The following is a 19,958-nucleotide window of genomic DNA, read 5'->3' as shown; positions in this document are numbered from 1 at the left end:
TACATACATACAAACATTCATAATTTTAACTTCATATATATATAGATAGAAGATATGGATAGACTGAAGTTAACATAAAAAGTGTTAACGGCGGAAGATTATTAAACATCCAAAAGGAATAACAGCCAAACAACTCTGTAGTCAAACTTTAGCTGTTATAATGACCTAAGTTTGTACGGCAGCCATAGTTCTGAAAAATCTCATTTGTAGGCCCTCACTAGGGTAGGCACCTTGTCGTTGGTGTGAGGGCTTAGCCGAACTCCATAGCACCCGACTATGAGGCGGAGCTGTTTAGGACTGACATCTACGCTGTTTCGCCTCATAGGAGGGCGGCGGGATGTCGGTGACCAAGAACTGCCAACCCCCTAATCCAGGGTGTTATGCGGACCGTGCCTATTGGACGATTTGCAGCCAGGGGATAAATTCGGCTGTATTCGAATGGATCCTTCCCGATACCGGGCCACCTCGGGAAGTATTGATGGCCTTACCAGAGTAAGGGGCGCTGCTGTGGCGGACGGTTCTTTCCCCCTATGTAATACTGGACCGCTAAGCCCGCCTTGTCGGGCAGGTGGTCGTACGACCAAGATTACCTGATTGTAATAAGGACGATGATAAGACGAGGACTGAGTCGCAAGCCAAGGACGACAAATACGCATTAAGCGATGGGTCGGACTCGGGGAGCGAGAGTAGTGCTGATTCAATGAACTCCGTGGTGGAGAAGCACACAAATGAAAACGGAGTAGAAGAGTGGAGAAGGGTACGGAGCAGAGGAAGTAAAATAGCTCTCTCGCAGTACCGCGCAGCACTAAGAATTGTACAACGCTTGGGAGCAGTGGTCGACCGAACAGAAGTGGAGATCGAGCGCTTGGAATGGGCCCATGAGGCGGTAGAAGTAGGTCGAAGGCAGCCCAAAAGGTTTGATGCGAGAAACCCTCGGTTCTGCAACCGGTACCAGGCAACGTTCGGCTGAAGGCGACAAGCCTGCTTTCAAGAGGCAGAAAGGACCCAGTCCTAGAGCCGCGAGGCAGGGCAGTCGCATAGACAAGATAAGTAGGCCCAAAGCTGTAAGACAGATGGGCTCCAATAGAAAGGTAGCAACTACCTCGAAAGCTGCGAGTCATAGGGAAGTTCCAACTACGGAAGTAGGAGATAAGCCAAAGGGAGATAACGCCAAGACTCCGGCTTTCTCGGAGGTGCTAAAGGGAGTTAACGCTAAGACTCCGACTTTCTCAGAGGTACCAAAGGGAGATAACACTAAGACTCCGGCTTTGCCCGAGAAGATGAGTGATGTGGCAAAGCAGTCACTGACTGTGGCGTTGGTTGATCGTAGCAGTCCTTTCGGACAAATTACTACTGAAAGGTGGAGATTTGTGGAAAGGGAGATTATTAGCTTAATGCTTAAGATGATGCGGGAACAACCAAGTAAGCCCCTCCCAACTTTTGATTCGAGGGGATGGTATAATGGTGTAAAGATGATAGCGTGCGAGAACATCGCGAGTTTGCGGTGGCTGGAGAAAGTGGTTCCAAACCTCCAAAGGCAAGGCACGAACGCGCGGTGTGAGGTGGTGGATAAAGCGCAAATCCGCACGGTACGAAAAGTTAAGGTATGGATACCATACCGACACAGGATTGGAAAGTACTTACTGTATCTCGGGCTACCGAGGAAGGTCAGTTCTACATCTTCCAAATAAACAAGCAGGCGGAGGATACTTTGTACACGCTTGGCAAAATGTCCTTTGGCACTGGCAAAATGTACATGCGACTCAGGAAAAGAAGTCCCGGGGATAAAAATCCTAACACGTTAGAGGTGGGCGAAGTCAAAAAGGCCCTCAAAAGCCTAAGGGAAAAAAACAAGTGGAGGTACCCGACGTCACCACGAAGGTGTGAGAAGAGGACCAACCGCCAAATGGTGCTGTGAGTCCTACAGATAAACCTGCAACACAGTATAGTGGCGTCGAGCGAACTCCTCCTAACCGTGGAGGAGGGTTCGTTTGATGTGGCGCTAATCCAGGAGCCGTGGCTCTCATCGGGAGGAAAGGTTTCTGGTTTTAGCGCGCGAGGGTTTGGCGTTTACTACGCGCAAACGGAATGACGGGTGCGAGCTGTAGTAATGGTAAGGAAACAGCTGCATTCATATAATGTTGCCTAATTACACTACTGAGGACCTCGTAGTGGTGGCCGTTGAGCAAAAGAATAAGCAGGCATTTATCCTGGCTTCCTGCAACATGGCCCATGCTGCGGAGGTTCCACCGATAGAGTGCAAAACGCTAGTACATGAGGAAGGGCGCAGATGCAAATGCGCACCACAATGCGTGGGGAGGAGCAGATACGAACGAGAGAGGCGAATCTCTATTTTGTTACATCCTGCAAACCAATTTGCAGATAGCCAACAGGGGAAATGTCCCTACATACTTTCCGAGCTCCGAGCGTGATATATCAAGGTATGATTGGATGGTTCTTGATAGACCATCCTTCTCCGACCATGCGTAGATCAGGTTCAGCATCTCCCTAAAGAGGGTAGAGAAGGGAGGAACTTTTAGAAACCCTAGATCAACGAACTGGACTAAATTCCAGGAACAGGTAGAAACAAAACTGGGACAACCCAAAGCGGTTGCCAATGTGGAGGAACTGGAGGAGTCGAATGAATTCCTAGCAAGGACGCTTATGACTACGTATAACAAAGCTTGCCCCCTAAGAAGATTCAGAGGAAAAGCAAAGCCGCCATGGTGCAGCAATGACCTGAGTCTTCTAAGAAGACAGGTAAAAGAAGTGTTTAAGCTCACGAAGACCGTGGAAAGCGAAGCGTGTCGGGACGAGTACAAGGATCTACTGAGGATCTACAAGCGTGAAATTTCCAGGGCGAAGATAATCTCATGGAAAAGTTTCTGTACGGACATAGAGTGCTCCAGCGAAACAACACGGTTGAAAAAGTCCTGGCAAGGGGAAACATAGTCCAGGGACTAATAAAGAAAGAGAACGGGGAATTGTCACGTAATAGTGAGGAATCCCTTGAGGTGCTTCTCGACACACATTTCCCATCGGGAGGCGGTTTAGAAGAGCCAGCAGACATCACTCACACTTCGATCACGGAGCGGGTAGTGCCGGGCTTGGTGACCGATACCAAGATCGAATAGGCAGTCAAAACGTTTTCTATGTTTAAATCGCAGGGCCCAGACGGTATATTCCCGGCCATGCTACAAGTTTCAAGTATGGCGGTCGTGGAATGGCTTAAAATAATATTCGATGGGTGCATAAGGCTGAATCATGTACCGCACTCTTGGAGAACTGCTCGTGTAGCTTTCCTACCAAACGCGGGAAGATCGGTCACGTGTATCTCAAAGACTATAGACCCATTAGCTTAACATCATTTCTGCTCAAAACCTTTGATAGGCTGATAGATGTGTACATAAAGTCCAACGTGGATGACAAGCTGCTCTCTACAAGACAGCATGCGTTCACCAAAGGCAAGTCGGTAGACACCGCATTGCATAGGGTGGTAATTAGCATAGAGAAATCCCTGGAATATAAGGAGTATGCTCTAGGAGTCTTCTTTGACATTGCCGGGGCTTTCAATAATGTTTCTAAATGGGCGATTATGGATGGTCTTAATTGCATTAAAGTACATCCCGCCTTAATCAGATGGATCGGCTGCAAGTTAAATTGCAGGAAGATTACACCACAATGGGGATTGTACGAGGCCACGAAATCAGTGAACAGGGGTACGCCGTAGGGAGGGGTGCTATCACCTCTGCTGTGGGCGCTGGTCATCAACCAACTGCTCAGGCGATGCGATGAGGGACCCGTAAAACTTACGGCTTACGCAGATGACGTTCCAATTGTCATAAGTGGAAAGCGCCTTCCAACGATTAGTTCTTTGATAGATTGGGCGCTTCGGGATATTCATACCGGGGCATCTAATGTCGGGTTGAAAGTCAATGCTGAGAAGACGGATATGGTCTTATTTACAAAGAGGTACAAGGTCCCAAATTGGACCAGGCCAAAGTTAGGAGGGGAAACCTTACAGGAGAAATCTTGCACAAAATATCTAGGAAAAATCCTAGACAGTAAGCTGTCATGGAAGCTCAACGTGGAGGAGAGAGTGAAGAAGGCCTCAACGGCACTCTATGCATGTAAAAGAATGCTGGGGTGTACGTGGGGCTTATCGCTCTCTGTTTCTCATTGGGTTTTTATAGCGATTGTAAGCTCTATCCTATACTATGGAGTTCTTGTTTGGTGGAAAGCCGCACACAAAAAACAACATACCTCAAAAAATTAGAGAGTTTATGCAGACTATCGATGCTTAGCATTACGGGAGCCCTGAAAACAACCCCGACGGCTGCAATGTATGCCATTCTGCACATTCCACCTGTAGACCTGGTAGCAAAGAATATTGCATTAACAACTGCAACCAGGCTAGTTGCCTCGGGGCAGCTTGAGCGCCGACAATATGGCCATAGTAGTATAGCGTCATCAATCACAAGACGAACAGACTACCTGATTCCCTATCTGCGCTTCGAGGGAGATCTTAAGGCCACAATAGAGGTGGACGGTTGGCGAAAGGGTGTGCAAATGGCTGACGAAGCGATACATATGTACACAGATGGTTCCAAGGTAGTGGAAGGAGTAGGGTCTGCGGTATACTGTGCTGATCCGGAAATAAGCAGATCCCACAGGCTGCCGGATTACTGTAGCGTTTTCCAAACGGAAATATTAGCCGTAACCAAAGCAGTAGAAACCCTGGAAGAGAATAGCTTAAGCTTCAACCGTGTTAACTTGTATATTGACAGTCAAGCAGCAATGAAGGCAATAATCTCGCTTAGCACAGCATCTAAATGCGTGTTAGAGTGTAAGGAGTCTCTGGAGAGAATCGGGACATGGAGAAGCATACATCTATATTGGGTCCCAGGGCATATGGGAATAGATTGGAATGAAAAAGCGGACGAACTAGCTAAAAAGGGCGCATCACTTGAAGCTTGCTCTGTAGACGTCCCAGTTAGACCGGGCGAGATTAAGCGAAGGCGAGAGGTGCACATGATCGACCAAGCGGGAAAGGCTGGGTTCAAGCGCGGGGCTATAAAGTGTCGAAGATTATGTAAAGGTCTTACAACCTTAGACTAACAAAGTTGCTTCTATCATTAAAAAGAGAGGACTGTAGACTTATGACGGGTATTCTGACTGGACACTGCCTTCTGGCGTCACATGCCTTTAAATTAGGCTTGGTCAGTGATAACAGCTGTAAGAAGTTCGGGTTGGAGGAGGAAACGATCGAGCACGGCTACGACTACAGCTATTACGAGTGATACAGCTGTCAGATCTAGAAGCAGCAAGTGGCTTAAGTCGTAGTAAACTTCTAGTATTTGCCAAGAGGACGGAGTTATTTTATAACATAGGTCCTGGTTTTTGATAGGGTTTTTCAGTTTGGTCGCTAAAACAAACTTCTGGTAACACTACGGACTCAATCAGTATATGTGAGGTCCTCATGGACCAGCCAGTTCAACCTTACCTAACCTAACCCATTTGTAGGGAAGGTGCCACGCCCCCTTTTTCCAATTCCACATTTTACTGGAGGTGTTAGGACTTAACCTCATATAGCTCCTTACCAATTTTCATTATCCTACTATTACTACATCCAGAGATATGCAGTATGATAAATTCCATTTATATGGGAGGTGCCACGCCCCCTTATCCCCACCCCACATTTTCTTGGGGGTGTTAGGGATCGACCTCATTATACCTCCTTACTGAATTTCAATGTTCTAGCATGAATATCTTCCGAATTATGTAGTACCAAATATTCATTTTGCCTGGGAGGTGCCACGCCCCTTTTATATATCGATATTATTTTTAGCCTATGACCATCCTTGGAAGGTTTCTAGTGGGTTGTGCAAATTTGGTTGTGATCGGTCGAACCGTTTAGGACGCAACTCGATCTATACCTACATACATACATATATAACTTGGATTTTATATATATACTAGAAGATCCGGCAGACGTTGTCCTGCCCTAAATTTGGCCTATCTGTATACATTTTAATAAGCTTTTTCCGTCTGACTCTGCCCTCCCCCCTCTTCACTTTTTCCTAATCCTTTTATTCACTCCTCCCTCCGTCTTTTTCGCTTCATCTATCTCCATCTTCGTCTCATTCTATCTCTTTCTCAATCTCCTTTTCTCTTTTCTCTCCTCTCAATTCCTTCCCATTCTTCTGCATCCCTTATTGCCTGTCCCAGAGGGTGGTATGTATTTTATTCCAGTCCCAGTCCATCTCTGGATAATATATTACTCAGTACTAAAGCACTCATCAACAGCTTTCATTTGATATCCATATTGTATAAACACTGTTTAGGCATTCACTGGCCCACGTTTTGGCCTATATCTCGAGACCCTAGTCACCCAGGGGTATGAAAATTACCCTCTACTAAAGCACTCATCAACAGCTTCCATTTGTTATCCATATTCTATAAACACATTCTGGGGGTACTCGGGTCCACGTTTCGGCCTATATCTCGAGACCCTGTACGTCGATCGCAACCAAACCTATGGAGTAACCACCGCGTGAGGTTTACGCAACTTGTGTGAAAGTTTGAACAAAATCGACCAACGTATCTCTTCAAACACCGGCGACCAACTAACACACATTTTAGACTTTCTTTTTATACTCAGTTGAGCAGAGCTCACAGAGTATATTAACTTTGATTGGATAACGGTTGGTTGTACAGGTATAAAGGAATCGAGATAGATATAGACTTCCATATATCAAAATCATCAGTATCGAAAAAAAATTTGGTTGAGCCATGTCCGTCCGTCCGTCTGTCCGTTAACACGATAACTTGAGTAAATTTTGAGGTATCTTGACGAAATTTGGTGTGTAGGTTCCTGGGCACTCATCTCAGATCGGTATTTAAAATGAACCATATCGGACTATAACCACGCCCACTTTTTCGATATCGAAAATTTCGAAAAACCGAAAAAGTGCGATAATTCATTACCAAAGACGGATAAAGCGCTGAAACTGTTACGTTACTTGCTGAGTTGAACTTATGACGCAAAATAGAAAATTAGTAAAATTTTGGGCAATGGGCGTGGCAGCGCCCACTTTTAAAAGAAGGTAATTTAAAAGTTTTGCAAGCTGTAATTTGGCAGTCGTTGAAGATATCATGATGCAATTTGGCAGGAACGTTACTCCCATTACTATATGTATGCTTAATAAAAATTAAGATCGCGGGTTCGAATCGAGCTCAAGGCCTAACAATAATTATTTTATCATTATTATTGTTATGATCAATTTTTTCTTAATTGAAAAAATTATTAAATTAGAATAGAAGAAAGAAAAAATTTAGACAACTGCCAAAGCTCGTTGTATAGATCCATTTCGGGAAAAGCTAAATTCCTTCATCCTTTTTTCTTTCTTCTATTCTAATTTAATAATTTTTTCAATTAAGAAAAAATTGATCATAACAATAATAATGATAAAATAATTATTGTTAGGCCTTGAGCTCGATTCGAACCTGCGATCTTATAAATAAGTAGGCCGATACAACAACAAAAATTGTTAATACATCCCAGAGCACGGGGAAAAAGTGACAATAAAATATGACACTATGGCAGCATTGCCATCAAACAAGTCCAATTTTCGCATTCATTCTGCAACAGATGTCGCAGTGTTGTGAATATCAATTGGCAAGACCAGAATAGAAGTAGGATTAATGACGACAACAAAAAACCGCTGTGATGGCTGAATGGTTATAGCAGCGGCGCCTAAACGTTGCCGATGAAGGAATTTAGCAGTTCCCGAAATGGATCTATACAACGAGCTTTGGCAGTTGTCTAAATTTTTTCTTTCTTCTATTCTAATTTAATAATTTTTTCAATTAAGAAAAAATTGATCATAACAATAATAATGATAAAATAATTATTGTTAGGCCTTGAGCTCGATTCGAACCCGCGATCTTATAAATCAGTAGGCCGATACAACAACAAAAAGTCTTAATAAAAATTAGCAAAATCGGAGAACGACCACGCCCACTTAAAAAAAAAAATTTATAGTCAAATTTTAACAAAAAATTTAATATCTTTACAGTATATAAGCCAATTATGTCAACATTCAACTCCAGTAATGATATGGTGCAACAAAATACAAAAATAAAAGAAAATTTCAAAATGGGCGTGGCTCCGCCCTTTTTCATTTAATTTGTCTAGGATCCTTTTAATGCCATAAGCCGAACAAAAATTTACCAATCCGTGTGAAATTTGGCAGGGGCTTAGATTCGAAGTCGGTAACTGTTTTCTGTCAAAAAGGGCGAAATCGGTTGAAGCCACGCCCAGTTTTTATACACAGTCGACCGTCTGTCCTTCCGCTCTTAACACGATAACTTGAGCAAAAATCGAAATATCTTTACTAAACTTAGTTCACGTACTTATCTGAACTCGCTTTGTATTGGTATAAAAAATGCCCGAAATCCGACTATGACCACGCCCACTTTTCCGATATCGAAAATTACGAAAAATTAAAAAAATGCCATAATTCTATACCAAATACGAAAAAAGGTATGAAACATGGTAACTGGATTGGTTTATTTACATAAAATATAACTTTAGAAAAAAACTTTGTAAAATGCAGGGCGGAATCAAAAGCCCTTGGAATCTTGGCAGGGATAATGTTCGTGGTATTACATATATAAATAAATTAGCGGTACCCCACAGATGATGTTCTTTCTGGGTCACCCTGGACAAGATTTTGGTCGATATAACGAAAACGCCTTCACATACACAACTACCAACACTCCCTTTTAAAACCCTCATTAATACCTCTATTTGATACCCATATCATACAACCAAATTATAGAGTCACCCCTGGTCCACCTTTATGGCGATATCTCGAAAAGGCGTCCACCTATAGAACTAAGGCCCACTCAATTTTAAAATACTCATTAATACCTTCCATTTGATACCCATATCGCACAAACAAATTCTAGAGTCACCCGTGGTCCACCTTCATGGCGATATCTCGAAAAAGCGTCCACCTATAGAACTAAGATCCACGCCCTTTTAAAATACTCACTAACACCTTTCATTTAATACCCATATCGTACAAACAAATTCTAAAGTCAGCCCTGGTCCACCTATATGGCGATATCCTTAAATGGCGTCCACCTATAGAACTATGGCCCACTCCCTCTTAAAATACTCTTTAATGCCTTTCATTTGATACACATGTCATACAAACACTTTCCAGGGTTACCCTAGGTTCATTTTCCTATATGGTGATTTTCCCTTATTTTGTATCCATAGCTCTCAGCTGAGTATGTAATGTTCGATTACTCCCGAACTTAGCCTTCCTTGTATAGATTTTTATTTTTCACATTTCACTATAATATTAAAACGAAATGCAGATTTTCTTTGCTTTTGAAATTTGGCTTAAAATTGCACATGGAACAACTAAAGACTCTCCTGAATTAAAAAAAAATGTCATAGTACCTCTAAATCGCGGGCCTGGTGATGTGCTATACTTGATATCATTTGCTATAATATTTTTTATTGATTAGCACGTTGTTTAATTAAACACCAACCAATTACACTATATCCGCACCCCTGAAAATATGAGTGCCGGTGCGTATACGTAACATTTTATTATTACGTATAAACAAATAAAAAATTCGCAATAAAATAATATTGCGACTATAAACTGAGATAAAACCTATCCTATATTTTAAGTTAGATCAAACTAAATACGGTGTGTGAAACAAATTCAAAATCGGTTCAATAGTTTCGGAGTACATTGGCGCCAAACATAGTGACACGTGATTTTTATATATTAAGATATATATATATATATATATATATATATATATAAATATTTCAAATATTTGACAATATGTTCACCGCTTTTAGTATAGCGGTGGGAAAAACCGTTGATGAACGAGTTTGTGCCTGTCATGACGGCCGTTATATTTATATTATTTATTCACCGTCTTTTTACTTTCCACATAATTACTTTTACATTGAAACATTTTTGACAATGTACTCTACCGTTACGTAACGGGCGCTGTATAGCGGCACCGCTTTCGAGGAAACCAAGCTTTAAGCGATTTTTTTTAAATTTCTGTGAGTAATTTCACATAGTTTATCTGGCATCACTACTCCCGATATTTTTGGACGAGTTTTGTCACTAGTAAGCTAAAGTAAAGAATTACCGTAATAAAAAAACGGTTTATAAATTTTCTTTATCCTCTCCTGTACGATTTAGACCTAGTTTACGTATAACGAGATTATCTTGATTTTCGTGCTTAACTCCTAGTCGTTAATTATGTAACTAAATTTCCCATATAAATTTTTCCCTTCGATAATCGGTAGTTATGAGCAAATTTTAGAGATGCGGATTCATTTGCATGGAAAATGTTTCACCTCTAGAGTGTAACCTCCAATTGGCAATTTTCAATTATACACAGTCCAGAGCGAGCTCTATTTATTTTAACTCACATTAATAAGAAGACTTTTTGGCCATGTATGAGAAAAATTTAATGTCCATATAAGACCTATCGATATGGCAGAATGCGCTTCCCAAGGCCGTCGGTTCTATGTACCGCAGCGACTCGGGTTTTTACCCGACCAAGGACTGCCATTTCAGTGTAACCCCATTTAATTTTTTCTGTCCGTCCCACAAATTGTCATCCTCCCAGCAGCTCCTTGCAGCGGGACTTCTCCATATTCTCTTGCTCCGGGAAGGAATCGAACCCAATCCCGGTCCGTCTCCTGACCCCGGTCCTGAGAAATGGTTTTGCTGCATCTGCCGGAAAAGAATATTTTTAGGACAGTCATACTCTTGTCAGTGGGTCTCGTGTAAGGGATGGTTGCATCGGACAGGTTGTTCTGGGCTAGACCCCAAAACCAGACGTCCACGTAACTTCTATAAATATTTTGTGGCTCCTTGCTGTTCACGTCCTAGGACGTCCCGTAGTCTGCGCCTTAGCGCTCTCCCGCTACCTTCCAGCAGCCCCGCTGCTCAGCAAGCCACAACAAGTACCCGCTGTTGCTCGCGCCCCACGGCGCCACCAACTCACACGGCTGCTCCCACTCATACCTACAATCTCCGTAGTAGAGTCGGGAGCAATTCCGAGCATCAGCCCCCGTCTTCTTCCCCCTCTTTTCCGGCAGCAATTGTGTAGGTCAGGGAAACAGACTCTTAGTCCCTACCTCCCTTTGCACCGTTTGCCAGCACAGAATATATACGTTTGCGACATCCGCCCAATGCAGCTCCTGCCATGGACGGTGCCACTTTCCTAGATGTTCTGGTCTCCGCGACGGCAACCCCCCGACGGGTTTCATTGCGCCACGCTGCCAGGCCGCATACCCAAATACACCGGGTACCCCAATGCCTACTCAAGGACGTCTAGTCCCAGGGCCTCAACAGCAATCGCGTTCTGGCCTCCCACAACCCAGGCGTAGTCACCCGTCACTTAATCCCAGAGTGACGACTTCTCCCCCTATGCACTTCAGAATTCTGCAGTTAAACTGTAATGGATTAACTGGGAAGATCACGGAGATAGTCGACTTCATGAAGCGGCACAACATCCGCATTGCTGCGATTCAAGAGACTAAACTCACAGCAAGATCTGCATTGCAGACCTGTTCTGGGTATAATGTCCACAGAAAAGATCGCGAGAGCGGAAATGGAGGCGGCCTCGCGTTTATCATACACCACTCTGTGCAATATCATTTATTTGATCCTGGCATCGACCGCAGGGACAATGTCTTAGAACGTCAAGGCCTATCTGTTCGGTCAGGCGATGCAAACCTAGAAATCATCAACATCTACATCCCTCCTGCCACCTGTTGCCCCAGTGGATACCGCCCTAATATTAGCGCCTTACTCACTGGCAACAATCGCATTATCTTAGGCGACTTTAATGCCCATCACGATCTATGGCATTCAAACTTGCGGGCGGACAGTAGAGGTGAGATGTTGGCGGATCAAATAGAAGAAACGACGTTCTGCACAATAAACGGAGACGCCGCCACACATATGGTAGGAAGCTGTCACAGTTCGCCGGATGTCTCAATCGTGAGCGCAGAACTCGTAAACTGCGTCAACTGGCAGCCGATGGTAACATTGGCATCCGACCACCTGCCTTTACTTATTTCGTTCGAGCGTACCGCCGACTTCATCGTTACAGAAAAACGCACTTTCATAATCTTTAAAAAAGGAAAGTGGGACGAATATTCGAAATCATTTACAGACAACCGCTTTGCTGCCCTCCCTATCCCAACTGATGCCCGCCAAGGGGAGCGTGCTTTCCGCAAGGTCATTGAATCCGTCTCGGCACGTTTCATTCCCGCCGGTAGAATTCCCGAAATTCGGCCCCACTTCCCGGCAGAGGCCCCAAGTTTAGCGAGAGAACGTGACCTTATAAGACAGCTCGATCCCGGCGACCCCCAAATAAGGGACATAAACCAATGCATCAGATTGCTTGTGGATGAACACAAGCGGGCGAAATTGGAGGAGCACCTAAGCGGTTGTAACCTCTCTGCCGGTGTCTGGAATCTGTCTAGGCACAATGACAAAGTTTCCATCGCCTTTGGCGACAAAGTGCTGTCGGATGCGAAAAAATGTGCGAGCGCTTTCTGCCGACAATACATAATGCATTCTACGGTCGACAAAAATAGACGGAGGGCCAACAGACGCGCATGTAAACATAAGTTCAGCGCGTCACCAATTACCATCACCGCCAAAGAGGTTGAGGATGCCATCGGTCAAGCTAAACCATCCAAAGCAGTGGGCCCAGACGGCGTAGACATGCCGATGCTTAAAAGCCTAGGGAAAGAGGGTTTCAAATATTTAGCACATGTCTTCAACCTGTCTCTTTCCACCTTTGTCATACCCGAAAAATAGAAAATGGCCAAGGTGGTCCCGCTACTAAAGCCTGGGAAGCCAGCTAACATAGCAGAGTCATATCGCCCGATTTCTCTCCTATCGCCAGTAGCCAAGACGCTTGAAGCCATTTTGCTCCCCCACTTCAAAGCAAATTTGCAGCTAGCCTGTCATCAGCATGGATTTAGAAAACTCCATAGCACCACCACTGCGCTAAATGCCATTAGCACCCAGGTAAATTGTGGTCTAAATCAGAAGCCCCTCCATAGAACAGTACTCGTAGCGCTAGACCTATCAAAAGCTTTTGATATGGTCAACCATGGCACGTTACTGCAAGACTTGGAAGGGTCTACCCTTGCCCCATGTCTTAAAAGGTGAACCGCAAATTATCTGGGTGGTCGGCAGGAGTCGGTGCAATTCAGAAATGAAATATCAAAGCCAAGAAGAATTAAACAAGGGGTGCCTCAGGGTGGTGTCCTATCCCCACTTTTGTTTAATTTTTACATATCAAAACTACCTTCGCCACCAGAAGGAGTTACTATCGTTTCTTACACCGATGACTGCACAATAATGGCCACAGGCCCGGGACCAAAGATCGATGAGCTTTGCAACAGAATAAACGGCTACCTCCCGGATCTCTCCAGTTTTTTCGCCTCGCGAAACCTGGCATTATCACCGACTAAATCATCCGTGACCCTATTTACAACTTGGACGTCCCAAATGTCGACCATTTGGAACATCCACGTCGATGGTACTATGCATCTTGGGTGTGGTGTTTGATCAGGATCTACATTTTGGTGAGCACGCAGGCGCAATTGTTCCGAAAATCCAGAGGCGTAATAAAATCCTCAAATCCCTTGCTGGCAGTACTTGAGGAAAAGCAATTGGTCAGCCGTTTGCGTGTTACGCGTCCCCTATATGGTCGCCAAGCCTAAAAACTACGCACTGGAAGAAGCTACAGACCTGTCAAAATACTGCGCTCAGAACCGCCACGGGCTGTCTTTTTATGTCCCCAAAACACCATCTACATAATGAAGCGAGAATACTCCCCATCAAGGAGAGAAATGAGATGCTAACCAAACAGTTCCTGTTGAATACCCAGAAACCTGGGCATCCCAACAGACATCTGATTGATGAGCCAGCACGGCCTAGGGACCTAAGGAGTCATCTCCGTAAGCATTTTGAGAAAATACGGCACCTGAGAACTCAGCCGTATGAAGCAAAAAAATACAAGCAGGTCCTTGGGGAACTCCACAAACAGGCGTCGGAGCTTTATGCCGGGAATTGCCCGGTGAATACAGTACTCAAAACTTGCGGAAGAGGAACGCATACTCCCCAGGGAAACGCTAGTCACTCTGGCTCAACTGCGTTCTGGATATTGTAACAGGTTAAACTCTTACATATCCAGAATCAACCCCGACATACAAAATGTATGCCCCGCTTGCAATGTGTCCCCACATGACAGCAACCATCTCTTTAATTGTAATGTGGAACCAACGCCTCTAACACCCCTTTCATTATGGTCCACCCCTGTCGAAACAGCAAGTTTCCTTGGACTCCCGTTAGAGGATATTGATGACAATTTGTGATCGGTCGCAGCTATTAGGTGGGGCGAAACATTGCTACAACAACAACAACAACCTATCGATATGTTTTTTAAACGGTTTTATTTAGCTTGACTTAACAGGCTGGCTGGCTGGCTGTCTGGCTGGCTGGCTGTCTGGCTGGCTGGCTGTCTGGCTGGCTGGCTGTCTGGCTGGCTGGTTGGCCGGCACGAATTTTGTAATTGAAATTTAAGTAACTTCCCGATAAGCTACAAGCTTCAAACTTGGAATATAGTTCAGAACCCGATGACAATTAATAAGAAAAAAACTCCGATAGGTGGGGCATGGATCGAAATATTTAAAAAAATCGTATTTGTGGTCCGATTTGGTTCATATTTGGAACACATAATACATACATGAATAGAAAAAGGTCTATGAAAAAAATCGCCGCTAGGTGGCGCAAGGATCGAGATATTCAAAAAAATCGTATTTGTGGTCCGATTTGGCTCATATTTGGAACAAATATTACATACAATCCGGTAGAAGTGACATCAAATATTTGATGACTTAGATTGTAACAAATTGCCAGGAAAGAGTCCTTGTAATAATGAGTCACTAAATGAACTAAATAGAATGAGAAATAATAGGCAATTAAATAAAGACTAAAAAATAATTTTAAAAAAATGTTTAAGTTGAACGGTTTTATTGAAACAATACTTACATGAGGTAATAATACTAAAAGCTAGAAAATAATTATGTAGGTCCTAGGTACTAGTCATCACACTCCTCACCAATCTAGGGCGTTGATCAAATAAATAAAAGCGTTGGGCGCGTGAAATTTCTAAAAATGTGAGGCGTGGCATTACCTGATTAAGGTTCAGTTGGTCTTACTTATAACCAGTGCTGCTCAAAATTTTTTATATGGAAGTGTGAATCACAACCAATGTACAAAATTGTATGTGCACTGAAAATTTTTGTATTTAAAAAAATATATTTAAAAAATTTTAATTATTTGAGGTCGGAAAAAGTTGAATATTTGCTTTCATGTTACAAAATATTTGCTTAAAATATTACGTCAATAGTTATATCAACAACATAATATAACAATAAATTTAATTCTGAAAGTAGCGAAATATTACATTGACATCTAGCCTCAAGTTTTGTGAGAACATATTCACCCCTGTTCTGCATTTCAACTTGGATTGGATTTTTTTCGATTTGGCAACTTTTGTATTCTGTGTTTCAATCTCTTTCGATCCAACTTCGAATCGTTCGATTTTGTGTATTCTGCACTTCGATCGTAGGTCCGTTTTTCTAAGTTGCAAATTTGTTGGCGGAAAAATATTTTCTTTTTTTATTAATTTATAACAGAATTTTAACAAAAATGTAATTAAAAGTTGTTGAGAAACGTAAAAGGCTTGATGTTGATTGTTTTTTATGTGTTTCCAACACAAGTGCAATATGAGACGTTGGCTAATTTAATGGCAACAAAGCGGGATATGATGACTCCTGGGAAGCCAGCCTTCGCATAAAATTCTTGCTTCGCTTGTATTTTCTCCTCTTCACTTTGTTCAAATATTATCCACTGAGGGCATAATTTTGGTTGCCTTACATCCAGAAACGTAGACAGTGACTTTGACACTGTTGACTCTCCCATTCCTACATTATAAGCCGCCCCTATTTCATGCTGGTAACTGCCTTCTGCAAAGCAGCTACTACAATATTAAGGGCAGATGTCGATGCCGAAGTCCTTGGACGAATTTGCCCCGCAAAATTATCGAACACATACTTGAAAGCATCCTTATTAAGTAGAAAGTTTTTTTTGAACCTAAATAAGAAAATAAGTCATTAAACTTCACCACTTTTAAGTTCCAATTTCTTACAATTCGTCACTCATCCCAAATGAATTACACAAATCTCGCAATATTTGTCTTTCCATTCTCGCCTGGCAATTTTCGTATGCGTTGCTTTCCAAATCCACACATAATAGACAGCTATAATTTGTGTCTGTTCGTTGGGTCCAGTTATATGCCAAAGCAAGCTGCCGGAGCACAGTGTAGCTTTTTTCACTTTTAGGATGCCAAAAGTCCAAAAAACAATGTTCTCCAATCTCAAAAATATTTTGACATGCAAGAGATTAATAACCAACTGTTAATAAAATGTATACACAGCAAAGTAAAAAACCTACGATCGCCATGATAAGCATTATGAAACTTGGATAATTGAAACAAGTGTAAAAGTCATTTCACAGTCCAAAATTTTTGACCAACTTTGTGGCCACGTGGTGCATTTTTCGATAACTGTTTTGACTTCAAACTATTTTATTTAACATACTTGGGTAGTGTAAATTTCGGCCACGTAGGCATTTTTTTTTTTTTTTATTTTTTTTTTTTTTTGTTTTAGACAGCCACTAAAAGTTTGGTAAGCTTAGACAATTTTTCGTTTTCAATAGAATAAAACTTGCCTGATTCCGCCCAATTCCATTGAACGATTACATACACATTAAAGGGAATTTCATATAGTTGCAGATAAAAAAACAAACCATTGCGAAATTTTGCGTTTTTCTTTGTAATCGCCAACTTAAGGTCTCTATGCCTTCGCTCACGTATGAAGCGGAGTGACCTAACAATGTAATGTCCTCAATTCAAGTCTACAATACTAGACCCCAAAAACGACAGTTATACCTGAAATGGTAAAAACCCAGAAAAAGGAAACTTGTGCATTGAATAGACTTCATTGTTTGTCATATGAGTTTTCCAATAGCTAACGAGTTGTGCACTTATCCCATCAACTTATGTTATGTATGCACGCCTACCTGAGGGTCGTCTATTATGGGTGATACTTCTAAGCAATTGAGTGCTTCGGGAATATACCAGGGATGCACCTTAACGTTAAGCTAATCGTTTATCAAAAAATTTCCACCGTTTCCGTTGAAACACTTCGAAATATTATCGATAAAGAAATTATCAAGATAAATTGTATCTCGTTTTTAACCGAAACGAAAAGCTTTCGTTAACGTTAAAAACGTTAACGAAAACGTGATACTTTATGTTTGAATTATGCTGGCAATGCTATAGCAATGGTGAAGCCGTAAGGTGGCAACAACGAGCGCATATACACACACAAACTCTATGTAATTTGTTTGTGTAATTCGTTGGTGGTAATGTCAAAAATACTCTGAGAAATGTTCGTACTGTCAAAATTCATGAGAAAAGTTGCAATCAGCTTGGATAATGCTTTCACCTTTAATGACTCCGCCATCAATCAGCTTTGCCAGCATAGTTTGAAATTAATAATCAACATAAACGATTTGATTTCGTTTTGATATGGCAGAAAACGAAACGAAATCATTTCGTTAATTTGACGATCTTAACGTTAATAAACGAAACGAAATGACTTCGTTTCGTTTATTAACGTTGATTATCGTAACGAAATGATATCGTTTCGTTGGTTAAGCATGCCTGGAATATACATATGTATGTATACATCACATCAACGCCTACGTAACGCTCTGTCGGCATATACATCACCGCAAAAGTGCTACATATGTGGAGCTTCTCCAAAAGATATGAACAATATGCGAGCCCTCTCAGAGCGAAATGTTGACAAAAGCATGCTTGCATTCGGAATTTCCCCTTTACATTCTTGGATACGATGCATGGAATGTATGCTAAACATCGCTTATCGAATGGAAATGAAGAACTGGTGCGTGCGGGGCGAAGAAAATAATGAAAAGATGAAAAAGAAGAAAGAACATATCCAAAATAGATTCAGGAAAGAAGTTGGTATTTTGATTGATATGCCAAAGCAAAAAACCGGCAACACAAATGATGACAACACTGCGAGCAGATTCTTTGGAGATCCTGAAATAACATCAAACATAACCGGCATAAATATCCATCTTTTGAATAGGTTTCATACAATACTTTCATGCATAGGATACGGGTTTCAAATAAATTCTGAAGCTTTTGACCACTATGTGACAGAGACAAGGGTACTATATTTATCGGAATATGCTTGGTACAATATGCCATGTGAGCGTACATAAAATTTTGTTTCATGGGAAGAGTACAATCGTGTCTGCTATTTCTCCTATTGGTCAACTTTCGGAAGAAGCTCAAGAGTCCAGAAACAAAGATGCACGAAACTATCGTGAACTTTTCAACACAAAAAAGTCAACAAGTTATAGTAACTTGGATTTGCTGCACAGATTGCTGATATCGTCAGACCCGTTCATAAACAGTTTACGGAAAACCCCTAGGTCAAAGCAGCGAGTATTAACAGTGAAGTTATTGGCTTATTATCTGAACCAGAGCATGTCGACGATATTGACTCCGACTAACTTTATACCAGTTAAAATATCACTTTTTATATATAAGTATGTATGTATTTCGATTCAGTTTTAACAAATATATGTACCTATGTTGTGTTTGACTTTGAAAATAAAAATTTTTAAATATTAATCAAAAGCCTCTAAGCTAAAGTTAAGAAATATAAACAATTTTTATTTATATTGGCACTGGAAAATGATTTTAAAGTAGAAAATATTATTATGTGAAATTTCACCTTATATGAGGGCAAGGAGAAAAAGTGGGCGGATCACGCCCATTTTTATTCTCAAATCAGATTTATGTAGGTATCTGCAACCACACTGCAAAATTTCAAATGAATTGCTCCATTGGTTTGGCCGTTATTAATTTTGTCATCATGAAGGTGAAGCGAAAACGTAAACAATCCTTGCGGAAAGAATAAATAAATCTTTATAAAGTATTTTAGACCAGTGCAATGAAAAATTCAGAAAATGGCAACTATATTCGTGCAGAAATTCGTTTTAACAAAACTTGGTGGCCACGGCAGGGAATTGGCCAAAAGAACGACAACAACACACTTACAATTATGAAAGCACTTCACTCAAGAAAATATAACACTGCGGCAATATATTCTATTGCTTTTTTGTACAAAATGGCGTGGATAATAAAATATAAACGTTTTTCAGTGTTTTTTACAAATTTTCTTTAATTTATTTAGTTCCAATGTTCACACATTCCGTACAAACAGCTGATTTCGAAAAATCAATTGGTCTTCCTCTTCTCGTTACAATTCCGTCGTAATGCAGAATACCCAACTTCGATTAAAGCGGAGCGTAGAACGGGAACGTAATCGAAATGCAGAATAGGGGTGATTATTTTTTTCTTTAACTGGAAAATTACCGTTATGCCAGTTTTGGTGTTATTGCTTCGCTTGCGCTCTATCAACTAAAGAGTACTATTTTTAGATGTGTCAATCTACTTAAGAACAAGTGAACAGTTTTTTACGCATAAAGTGTATTATTTTAAATTCTGACTATTTTGTTGCAAAAAACTTTTAACTTTGTTCTGTATTAATTAAAATTGTGTCTTTTTATACGTAAAGAGTGAGTAAAGCTGCTTGTATTATTGTGAAATGTGCCTTTTTTGATGAAATAATTGTGAATGTACGAGTAGTAAGTTTTCTTAGAAATAGTCATAATTCAAAATTGCTATATATTTTGTCCGTAAACAAATAATTA

General features: G+C 41.5%; 1 protein-coding gene across 1 annotated transcript in view; it reads right to left on the bottom strand.

Moving 5' to 3' along the window:
• Positions 1-310: 310 nt before the first annotated feature.
• The window catches only part of LOC137236526 (cell division cycle 5-related protein-like), a 276,855-nt gene continuing 257,207 nt past the window's right edge, over positions 311-19,958 (bottom strand). Inside the window, exon 4 of the mRNA XM_067759261.1 lies at positions 311-393. The gene's annotated coding sequence lies outside the window, so the exon portion shown is untranslated. The remainder of the gene's footprint in view (positions 394-19,958) is intronic.

Source organism: Eurosta solidaginis, chromosome 1 (genome assembly GCF_040869045.1).
Source record: "Eurosta solidaginis isolate ZX-2024a chromosome 1, ASM4086904v1, whole genome shotgun sequence".
Taxonomy (NCBI): Eukaryota; Metazoa; Arthropoda; class Insecta; order Diptera; family Tephritidae; genus Eurosta; species Eurosta solidaginis.
This window is presented reverse-complemented; position numbering and strand designations above follow the sequence as displayed.